General features: G+C 49.7%; 1 protein-coding gene across 1 annotated transcript in view; it reads right to left on the bottom strand.

The window, feature by feature from the left end:
• Window positions 1-7,462, bottom strand: part of FOXN3 (forkhead box N3) — a 213,632-nt gene extending 206,170 nt beyond the window's left edge. Inside the window, exon 1 of the mRNA XM_075753727.1 lies at window positions 7,314-7,462. The gene's annotated coding sequence lies outside the window, so the exon portion shown is untranslated. The remainder of the gene's footprint in view (window positions 1-7,313) is intronic.
• Window positions 7,463-10,264: the final 2,802 nt, after the last annotated feature.

Below are 10,264 nucleotides of genomic sequence, written 5' to 3'. Positions count from 1 at the left end.
TTCCAGTTTCCCCATCCTTCACATCTTCACTCTTCTTGTAATACCACTGGACAGACCATCAGCTGGTGTAAATCAGTGTAATTCCACTAACTCCAATGGCATTATACCAATTTACAAGAGATGAGTTTCTACCTTGGTGCCTCTAAAAGAAAATATATTCTATTTGACAAGTAAAAACCCTCAGCCAGGTCCCTCAACATCTCCTGTTTTTATTACCGTGAACTCTTGTCCTCTGGTCTCCCAACAGCTACGCTCTTTTCAATACACATAACCTCCCGAAATTCTTACCTGGCCCTTAGTTCTTTGCTGCTCACAACCCAGAAGTTTCCTTTCCACTCTCAAGCCTCCTCTACCTACCCACCGTCCACCCCTCAGCCATGCTTGGCTTCTCATGCCTTCTGAGTACACCTGGTGTACGGTGTGCTAACAGTATTTAATTAGCAGTAACAACTCATGCACTAACTCAGAGGTTTATTTTATGCTAAAAAAAAAAAAAAAGAAAGGAAAGTAGAGTCACCATGGAAGTTCAACACCCAATTTCAGATTAGGACACAATTAAAAAGCCCCTGTTTAACACAACGTGAGCACACTCCTGCAAACTTACGCACTTAATCCCCAAAATTACGTGGTGTTACCTGTTACTTGTGCCATCTCAATACCAAGCACTGTGCTGTCCCAGGGAAGGCACCTCAAAGTTTCATAACCACTTTAATACCAGTATAAATCTCTGGTTAAACCAAGCATGCCGTAGTGTAATATGATGCAAACGATAACACCACAATAGCACCCTGTGTCTTCATGCTCTCTAGACCACACCATTAAGTCTTGTAATGGCTGGAGGCTTGGTGCTTCCTGACTCCAACCTAACCATCCCTGATATCTTGGTATAAACGTTTCCATTTTGAAAAAAAAAAACAAAACAAACAAAAACTTGCATGTTTTGGTCAGATTACTATCTATTGGAAAAAGAGAAAAGCTCTTTCCAAGAGGCAGAACAGCACCTGCGTTTAGGGTTTTCCACACCTGGAGGGATGTGAGAGTATGGGGGCAAGATCAGGCCCTTAATGAGACTACTAAGGAGTTCACCATATGCACAATGCCAGAATGATAAAATGTTAATGAAGTGAAAGTATATTAGTGAATTATTAAAATTTCGCTCCTCTCTGCAAAGCACAGAGTGAGAAAAACTCAGTGAAGATAATGATAAAAATAGGATCAAAACATTTGGATCCCTTCTCCACCTCCAACAAAAAAGCTTTACAAAATCTGGTGTTAAAATTAACATATTAATTGGGTAGCTTCTACAAATGATCTACTGTAAAACCCAGATCAAAACAAGTTGGAGTTGGGGGTAAAATAAGATTTAATCCAGTTAAATATGGATGGGTCAGACCTTCAGTTTCCTCCCATCTCTAATAACCTCTCGTAACCCCTCTAATGCCTCTTCTCCGTTCCACAGTAAGCCCGGCCAGCAATTAAATTGTACACAAGAAGATCTTACTGAGGGGAGTAACCCCGAGCGCAGCTCTGCACGGATGGGTCGGGCTGGGGAGTTTGCATCTGCTTGCTGTGCCGGAAGCCAACTTTATCCAGGGAAAAAGCTGGCCTCTCTACAAAGCCCGAGAGAAAAAACAAAAAGCAGCTCTGTACCGGGGAGCCGCAGAGCTGCCAGGAGTTGGAGCGGGGAGCCTGGCGAGCCCGAGACAGGAGGCAGGGTCACAGGAGACGCGAGGCTGCTGCTCGGCTCAGCGGGGCAGGCACAGGTCTTGCAAAGAACTACGCCAAAAAGAGCAACGGCTTTGCTGTACAGTATTAAGAAGCAATTTCCAATCAAGCTGCCACTCTGTGAAACGCTTTGCAGAAGCTAGCTTGGATTGCCTTGTACGTAAAGCCCCGTCTGTTAGGAAGTCTGGTGTATTTTGCTTGCAAGAAAAATAAGTATGCCCGGACGTCGTGAGTGGGCTGTATGAGTAAATAGGTGGCAGGTAAGCGCTTTGCAATTAGGCTCCCACCAGGGAACCTCAGACAGCCTGAGCAAGCGGAGTTCACAGACAGGGTCCCACCACAACCTGGCACGTGGGAGGTGGGCAAAGGGAGAAGCCGGTGTGGGCCAGAACCATCCCGGTCCTTAAATAATACCTATTTACATTTGGTTTTAACCTATTTTCAGCAAAAGGTAAAAACATCCAGCACTGGAACTTTATTATATTGGCTAGCATTGATGTAAATTCCTGCTAATGTTGGAAAAAACTACAGTATCAAACAGACAGGCAGATCTTTCCATGCAGTGGCACCTACCAACCCTGACCACAGGTCACAGCCCTCCATCTGTCTGTCCTGCAGTCAGTGCTGACAGAGAAAGACCATCTTCAACCATCTCCAGCAAACAGACCCTTAGACTACAGACAGAGAAATAAAAGGAAAGAACGACAAACTATTGCCCAGCATAATAGGTAGATGTTTCACCTCCAGCAGATTTAGCCTGTCCAATTCCTGCAGACATTACGGAATAGATGAGTTTTAAGGGGAGTTTTGAAAGAGCGTAACGTGTTACTTCTGTTCCTCCCCAAGAGAGGTGGGGAAGAACTGACCGCCAGCAAGCAAGCGGCCACCAGCGCCTGGGCTAACACGAGGGTGGTCATACACGACTTGAACCACCTGGAAGTCATGTGTCCAGCCATGGCTAGTTGTAGCCACTCCCCAGAGCAGGGCTATCCCACCGCTTTGCACGCATCCCCGAGGGGGACAGCTGGGGCGCAGGGTGCCTCACTCCTTCGTGGGCTATGCAGGCAGCCAAGGTGCAAACCTTAGGCTAGACAGCCAGACCAAGCGTAAGTCCCAAGATTGGTAAAGGCCCCTAAAGTGTTACAGTGAAGTTAAGGAGGGTTTGAGTTGTCCTGATGCTTAGCAACTGAACTTCAGGCCCCTTAAATGGAGTAGGATTTCCAAAGCCTAGGAGAGTCACTTCCCAAAAACTGCCTTGCCTTCCACCGCTTCAAGCTGGTTTCCCAGAATCAGCTGATCGCTTCTGAAAAAAACAGTCATAATTTTTACATTTAAATGAAATGCTGTTTTGTTGGAGTCTTTTTTTTTTCCTCTCCATTATTCTTGTTACAGTTTTACTTTGGCTTGGCCATGAGAGCAGGTAACAAGCCAAATGTGGTCTCATTAGAAATATTTCAAAATTGTGGCCAAAGTTATGCTGCACTGTGTTATGTCTGAAGTCACAAACTAGCAAATTCCAGCATCAGCCAGGACAGTCCCATTCCAGCCCAGCTTGGGCTTCTGGACAGCCCTGGCAGCCTCTTCTGCCAGGAATGGCCCTTAACACCAAGACATGTCCTACGCCAAAAATCACTACTTGAAGCTGCTCAGCGTGCCAGGCAGCTTCTTACAAGTTTATGTAACTTTTCCACGTTTCCTCCTCAGAACCCTCTGTGAAAGTTCAACTCAATGCCATAAATACTCCGTTGTGAGCCAACATCTGAGAAATAATGTTTATTTCCCTGAACTTCCCTGCTTACTAAACACAACGACCTAAATCCAAGCCCTTGCCTTTGGTCTGGACCTTTGTCCAAAGCTGTGTCTAATCTTACAAGCCTCCAACCTGGCATTCCAGCCACGCCAGGCTGGACGGGGACCAGTAAACAACTGGCATTTTCTGGAACCACTGCTTATATTCTCACCCCCGACCCTACATCCCAAATACATACACATTGCATTGGCACATTAGCATGAGCACACTCAGGAAAGGCAGAGACATTTTCAAAGTTTTAATCCGTTAGCAATTGCTAATTAAGGGCCACTTAATTTGACTCCCAGCTCTGCTCCTAATTTGCCTTACAACTTTGGGCAGTCCATGTGAAATGCTACATTTCGGCTTCCTATGCTCAAATTGCTATGGATATTAAAAAATGAATTTCTGTAAAGTGATTTATGATCCATGATGAAAGGCAGTTCAGAAGTGTAAGGACTATTAGTAAAATAACTGGTGCATTTTTTGATCTTTCATTCTAAGGGGGGGGGGGAGGAACACCCCAACCCTGAGTATCCACATTGAATATTCAAATCATTAATGAGGCTCAAAAGGTATAAATCGCAAATTGCATCGTTTGGAAAACGTGGCCCAGAGAGGTTGGTAGGTGGATTTTTTTTTAATAACAGCAAAAAATGGCAGGACAACACAAACATTTAACTTCTTGGATTTCCCTTGGGAATGACTGACATCATAAAACTTTTACAAAATAAAACCATTAGAGATAAATAGAGCAGCACATACAGGAGGATGATGAAGGGTAAATCTAGAAACTACCGAATCCAGCTCATTTCCTTCACTGCGTAAAAACAAGTAACTGACACACTTCCTGCCGGCGAACCTTCCTGCAGATAAGGGTGCTCCCAACAACAGGAAATTCGCTTCTAGAAGCAAGCACACTTTCGCTACCAAGCCAAACTTTCTCCATTTGAATTCCACAGCAATTAAAAGCAGCATCTGGCTACTCGGACGTGAGCTGCATTAAGCACGCAACTGCCCGACTCCCTCAGCCTTGCCCCACCGGCCGCCGCCTGCCCGCTGACAGCAGAAGGGGGGTCCCAGCCCCTGCGCCCCGGTGCCGTCCCAGCCCCGCAGCCAACGGAGACTCCTGGAGCAGAAGCAGGCACTGGTCTCTCTGGCTTTACCATTCCTCTAGGCTGCTCTGCCCACAGCCAGATTTTAAAGCTGGGCCTTGGGTTTTTTTGGATGGCAAGATCCAAAGGTGTGGGTGGAGAGGGTACTGAGCACCTTTGCCTCAGCACCCAGCAGGATTTACCTCCTGATCCATAAGACCGGCTCACCCATCTCTGGTTTTCTTAGAAAATAATAATGCAAGAAGCAAAATATGCGAGCAAAAAGTCACAGAGGTCGAACTGGTCATTTAAGGTTTCAAAGTGATGATTTAGACAGTGGATGAAGCACTCAAGTGCTTTTTCTCAGCTTGGTCACTGTTGTTGCGGTTTAACCTGGCAGTCAGCTAAAACACCCACACAGCCAGTCGCTCACTCCACCCCCCAGTGGGATGGTGGGAAAGAATCAGAAAGAAAACAAAAAGTTAAAACTCATGGGTTGAGATAAAGACAGATTAATATGACAGAAAAGGATAACAATAATAGAATATACACAACAAGCGATGCCCAGCACAATTGCTCACCACCCGTAGACCACTGATGCCCAGCTAGTTCCTGAGCTGCAGTCTAAACCCCCGGCCAGCTTCCCCCAAGTATATACTAGGCATGATGTCCTGTGGTGTGGAATATCCCTTTGGCGAGTTGGGGTCAGCTGTCCTGTCCTGGCTGCGTCCCTGCCCAGCTTCTCATGTACCTTCTGCGGAAGGCATCCTCCTCGCTGGCGGGGCAGTATGAGAAGCTGAAAAGTCCTTGACTTAGTGTAAACATTGCCTAGCAACAACCAAAACATCAGTGTGTTATCACCATTATTTTCATCCTAAATCCAAAACACAGCACTATATCCACTACTAGGAAGAAAATTAACTCTATCCCAGCCGAAACTAGGACAACTGCAAAATGAAGATTAAAAGGAAGAAGCAAAATTAAATGTTTCAGAGAAAACGCGGTGAATACTCAAAGACATCTCTCTATGACAGACATCTGAAATCAACAGCTGCTGCCCAAGAAAATAAGCAAAAACATTAAAAGCTTTCTTGTGAGTTTGCTGTGAAATACTTCTCTCCTGCTCCAAAAGCAAAATAGCTCTCTCCTTTCACACACAATAAACTTCCAATAGTCCAGCAAAGTAAAACTTCAATTTACCACAATAATAGTCTGATTTTCTCATGCTGCATTCATCAGTAATGAAGTATGTTTTATTCTCGTATCTCTGCTTTTGTCCTCAAATAGCATGCTATAACCAAATGGTGATTTATTTTATTAAAAGCAATTGTACAGGGTTTCCCATAGTCATTTGCCTCCTTTTTTTTTTTTTTTTTTTGCAGGTGAGGCAGAGTTGTGAAATGGCCTCAATATTCAAGTCCAAATCATTACATTTCAATATAACTTTTTAACGAGGAGGAACAGCAGGAGATCTAATCAACCCCAGCTTTCTCTCCTAGATCCACAGACTCCTACTAAAAGAAACATGGCCTGGTCATTTGATTTTTATTTTTTTTTTAAAAAAAATCACCCCTTGCTATTTTTTTTTTTTTAAACCTCCCTGGTCCTTCTGCTTCGGGCCTTTCCTCCCCACACCAGCTGCCTCTCCCCAGCTGGGGCAGGATGCCCATCACAGGGAGGGCAGCCCGGTGGGCGCAGGGCAGGGGGGCTGCATCCCAAACTCCTCCTTGGGTGGAATGTGCGGGACAACGTCCAGAGAGGAAAGAGGGGACGCAGCGGTGCAGGGGTTTATTGTAAAATGACCTTGATTTGACAGGCACGTTCTCAGATTTCAACAGATGCTGTGGGAAAGGCAACAGCAGCCAAGGCGGTCTGCAAGCATTTCTGATGATATGCAGACTTTTTTTTTTTTTTTTTTTAAATAACTGGGGGGGGGGGCGGGGGGGTGTAGTCTTCTCAGTTTCCATGACAACAGTGTCTCCACTTGTCTGTTATTAGATACCATCCGCTTCCTGTGTCTAAATTTTTAAACCAATCAGAAAAGTGTTTATAGATTTTACAGCTCCTGGGACAGTCCCTCTCCTCCAAGAGAGCTACTTTAATGACACGTAACGCTTAGGCAGCCAGGGCTGCAAGGCCTTATATTTTCGGCTGCAAAGTGATCACAGTTTACGTTGTCTACCGGCTGATACGTGGGCTATGCCGGAGAAAACTGGGGGTTTGCTGCCCGATTTACCATGCCCGCAACAGACATCACCGCATTGGGTTTTTTAAAACCACACAAACTCATTTTCACTGTTGGCTCATTTTTGTTTCTGATTCATCCCGTGAAACAGCACGAGCCCTCCCTGCGTGAAAAACGATCGCCTAAGAGACGCTGTTATCCCACCGGAGTAACGGTCTGCTCTGACGTAAATGGCTCCACAGTAAAACATCGCCTGCTGCAATTAAAGTTTCAGAAAACTGGGTTGGAAGAGCAGTCGTACTGTAGCCGTGCAAACAGATTTACAGAGATACATCTCTGATGTTATAAATAATAACTGACCGCAGGGTAGTCAGCAGGTTCACGAGGAAATCCTCCTCCAGGGTGCAGGGACACGTGCATGTATTGTGAAGAAATTAATTCACGGTAAGTCCAGATAAGTTAAGAGTCAGCACTGAAGAACAGCAAGCAAAGGGGAACTGATGTGAAAACAGGAAAATACCTTTTCCTGGCGGCTCCGACAGAGCAGCCCTACCACAGGATGCCCTTCAGGCGCGCGTGCAGACAGACGGGGCCCGTGAAGTACCGAGCGGCTTCTTCCCGGGCACGGATCGAAAAGCCGCCGGCAGGCAGGAACAAAAGGGAGACGGCGGGCTCGCTGCCCGCCGCTGCCCCGCCAGCACCCGCCGGGCCCCGGCCGGGGCTGCAGCCGCCGCGTTCCCTCCCGCCCGGCCCGGCCCGCCGCGGCCACGTCCGGGCGCCCCCGCGGAGCCGGCGCCGTGGGGGCACAGCCCGCCCGGGATGCGGCCCCTGCTCGCCGCCGGGCGCCCTGCCCCGCTGCCCGCCGCCGGGCTGCCGCCTTCACGCCGCGCTCCGCGTCCCCAGCGCGGCGGGACTGCGCGCCCGGCGGGGCTCGGCGGCAGGACGGGGGCGGCCGGCGCGGGGCAGCCCCGACTAACTCCCCGCCGCGGCCCCCGGGGCGGCGCCGCTGCCAGCCCGCGGCGGCCAGCGGCCCCAAAAGTTTGGCCGGGGCGCCCTGCCCCGGGGAGGGACGGGGCGCGGGGGCGGCGGCTGCCGCGGGGGCTGCCCGGCACCCACCCACCCACCCGCGCACACGCTCCCAATGACACCGCGAAACGCCACCGCCGCGGCCGTTACCTCCTCGCCGCTGGCCCTCGGCTCCCGCCGCCGCCGCGGGGGTGGGTGCTCCCCGCGGCCGGCCCCGCTCCGCGCCCCGCGGCGGGAGGCAGCCGCAGCCCGCGCCGCCGCCTGCCGCCCCCCCCCCCCCCGCCCCCGGCGGCGGCGCCGCGCCCCGCCGGGCCCTAGCGCCGCCCGCCCGCCCCGCCCCGCCGGGCCGCCCCCCCGCGCTGGCGGCGGGTGCCCGGGCAAGGTCTCCCCGAAGGAAACTTCGGGAGCGGTGGGAGCGCGGGGGGAGGAAGCCGACCGGGAGCGGGCGGGGGGTGCTGCTCCCCGGGGGGTGTTTTCCTGCGGGTGCATGGGGACGCAGCTGCCCTGGGGCCGGGGGAAGGCGGCAGACGGCCGGTCGCACGCTTTCTTTTCCTTTCCCCGCAGGGTAAACCCCGGTCGGGCCCGCTGTCCCACAGGCGCGCCCGCCCTGCCCGGCCCTCCCGTCATCCCGCCAGGCAGGAGGGACACGACCCCCGGGTGAATGCCTGCGTGCCTTTGGCTGCCTTCCTTGGCCATCGCCTTGCAACTGCGAGCGACCTCCGTGTCACTGGAGCCGGACTAATACATGTTGAAAACTGAGACATGCAGAACTAAAACTGTTATTTTTGTTATCATCTTACCAGCCGGGAGCTCCAGCCGAGGCCTGGCACCTCGTTCTACTGTATTCTTTACAGCTGAAACCAGAGAAAGAAAACTCCCCCATGCCAGGAGAGCTTGCAGTACCAAGGGTGCACCCTGCCTCCTCCTCCTCACTCCTCCCCTTGCAACCCCCATCCCAACCTCCTCCTGCTGCCTCTCCTGCCTTGCTCCAGGGAAAGCAGGGGAGAGGGAGCTTTGGACTGAACTGGGACCCGTCTGGGAGGGCAAAGGCTGGCAGGGTCTCAGAGGGAGCTGGTGTCATCAGCGCTGCCACATGCCCGGGGAACTGTCAAGCCTGTAAAGGGCATTTAATTACTCATTGTAAATTTACATTTCTCCACCAACCATATATAAAGTGACAACTCGAGCTACGTGCGACGGCTGTAGTGATTATAGGCAAAGCCTAGCTTTATCCCTTTAGATTTATTTTGCCATAATGTGGGAATGACTGGTTCGGGATGGGATGAGATTTTTTCCCCAAAAAATGACTGGTTCGGGATGGGATGAGGTTTTTTCCATCCTTTCCGAGATACCGAGTGTGGACAGAGGGCAAAAAGAGAGCTGTGTCCTGCCAGCCCTTCTTCCTGCCTACCCAAACTCCGCTACTCCACTCTACAGGGCTCCCAACCCCAGACCCAACACGCTTTGATGTGGGAGTGACACAAAGAAACCCAGATTCTGCACCAGCATATTGCAACCTTCGGAGATCAACAATATACAAAAAGTAGCAACTCTGAATTTTTGATCATAAGATTTGGAAAAAAAAAAAACCCAAAAAGGAATGTTTTTCTGTATCTATACAGCTTTACTGGCAGAAGGGAATGGAAACATCATTCTTCTGCCCTTTTTTCTTGCTGTCTCAGGATGGATTTTGAAAAGCCAGCATAGGTTGAAGTAGCAGCTTGGTCCTTTCATTCGTAAAAATTGCTGGCACGAAACTTCTCCCTGTCCCCACCTTGGTCCTGGCTATATCCCTGGGCACTGCTCGTCTGTGCAGATGGCCATAACCTCCTGTTGATTCCCTGATGCTCACATCTTCAATGGATGGACAAGCTCAGTTTATTCCAAAGTGAATATAAAACCCTGGTGTTTCCTGAGCAAAGTTACAGTTTTCCTTTTATAGGTGGTTTTGGTGACATAGAGACAGGGGCATTCCCATCCCACAGGATTCCTGCGTAAGACACACAGGTCCCTCGTTCAGTTTGGTTGAAAGTTTTCTACTGACCGCTCTGCAATGTGCCTAAGACTGCGGCAGGAGAGATCAGCCCTGCTTGCTGAATGCCTTACGGTGCCCCTACAGCAAAGCACTGACAAAAAATCAGAAGGTGTGGAATAAACCCAACCCCTGGATCCTTTTCCAGGCTTGTTTCCTCATTCAGATGGGTAGCCGTTGGTGTGGCGGCCACTGGAGATGCTCTTGAAGTAGAAACACCTAATTTAATTTCAATGAAAACACTCCAAGAGTAGCTGAGCATTTGGGTTCAGCTTATCGATGTAGCTAGATCTGGAGACCTCAGGCACCATGTTAATAACAAGATATCTATTAATTTTTTTTATAATATAAATACCTGTTTGCAACATCACCACATAAGGAAAACCCATAGGTGCCAAAAGGAGTCTCCACAA

This window comes from Balearica regulorum, chromosome 5, assembly GCF_011004875.1.
Source record: "Balearica regulorum gibbericeps isolate bBalReg1 chromosome 5, bBalReg1.pri, whole genome shotgun sequence".
NCBI lineage: Eukaryota > Metazoa > Chordata > Aves > Gruiformes > Gruidae > Balearica > Balearica regulorum.
The sequence above is the reverse complement of the archived record's forward strand: the minus strand, read 5'-3'. Positions and strand labels throughout refer to the sequence as shown.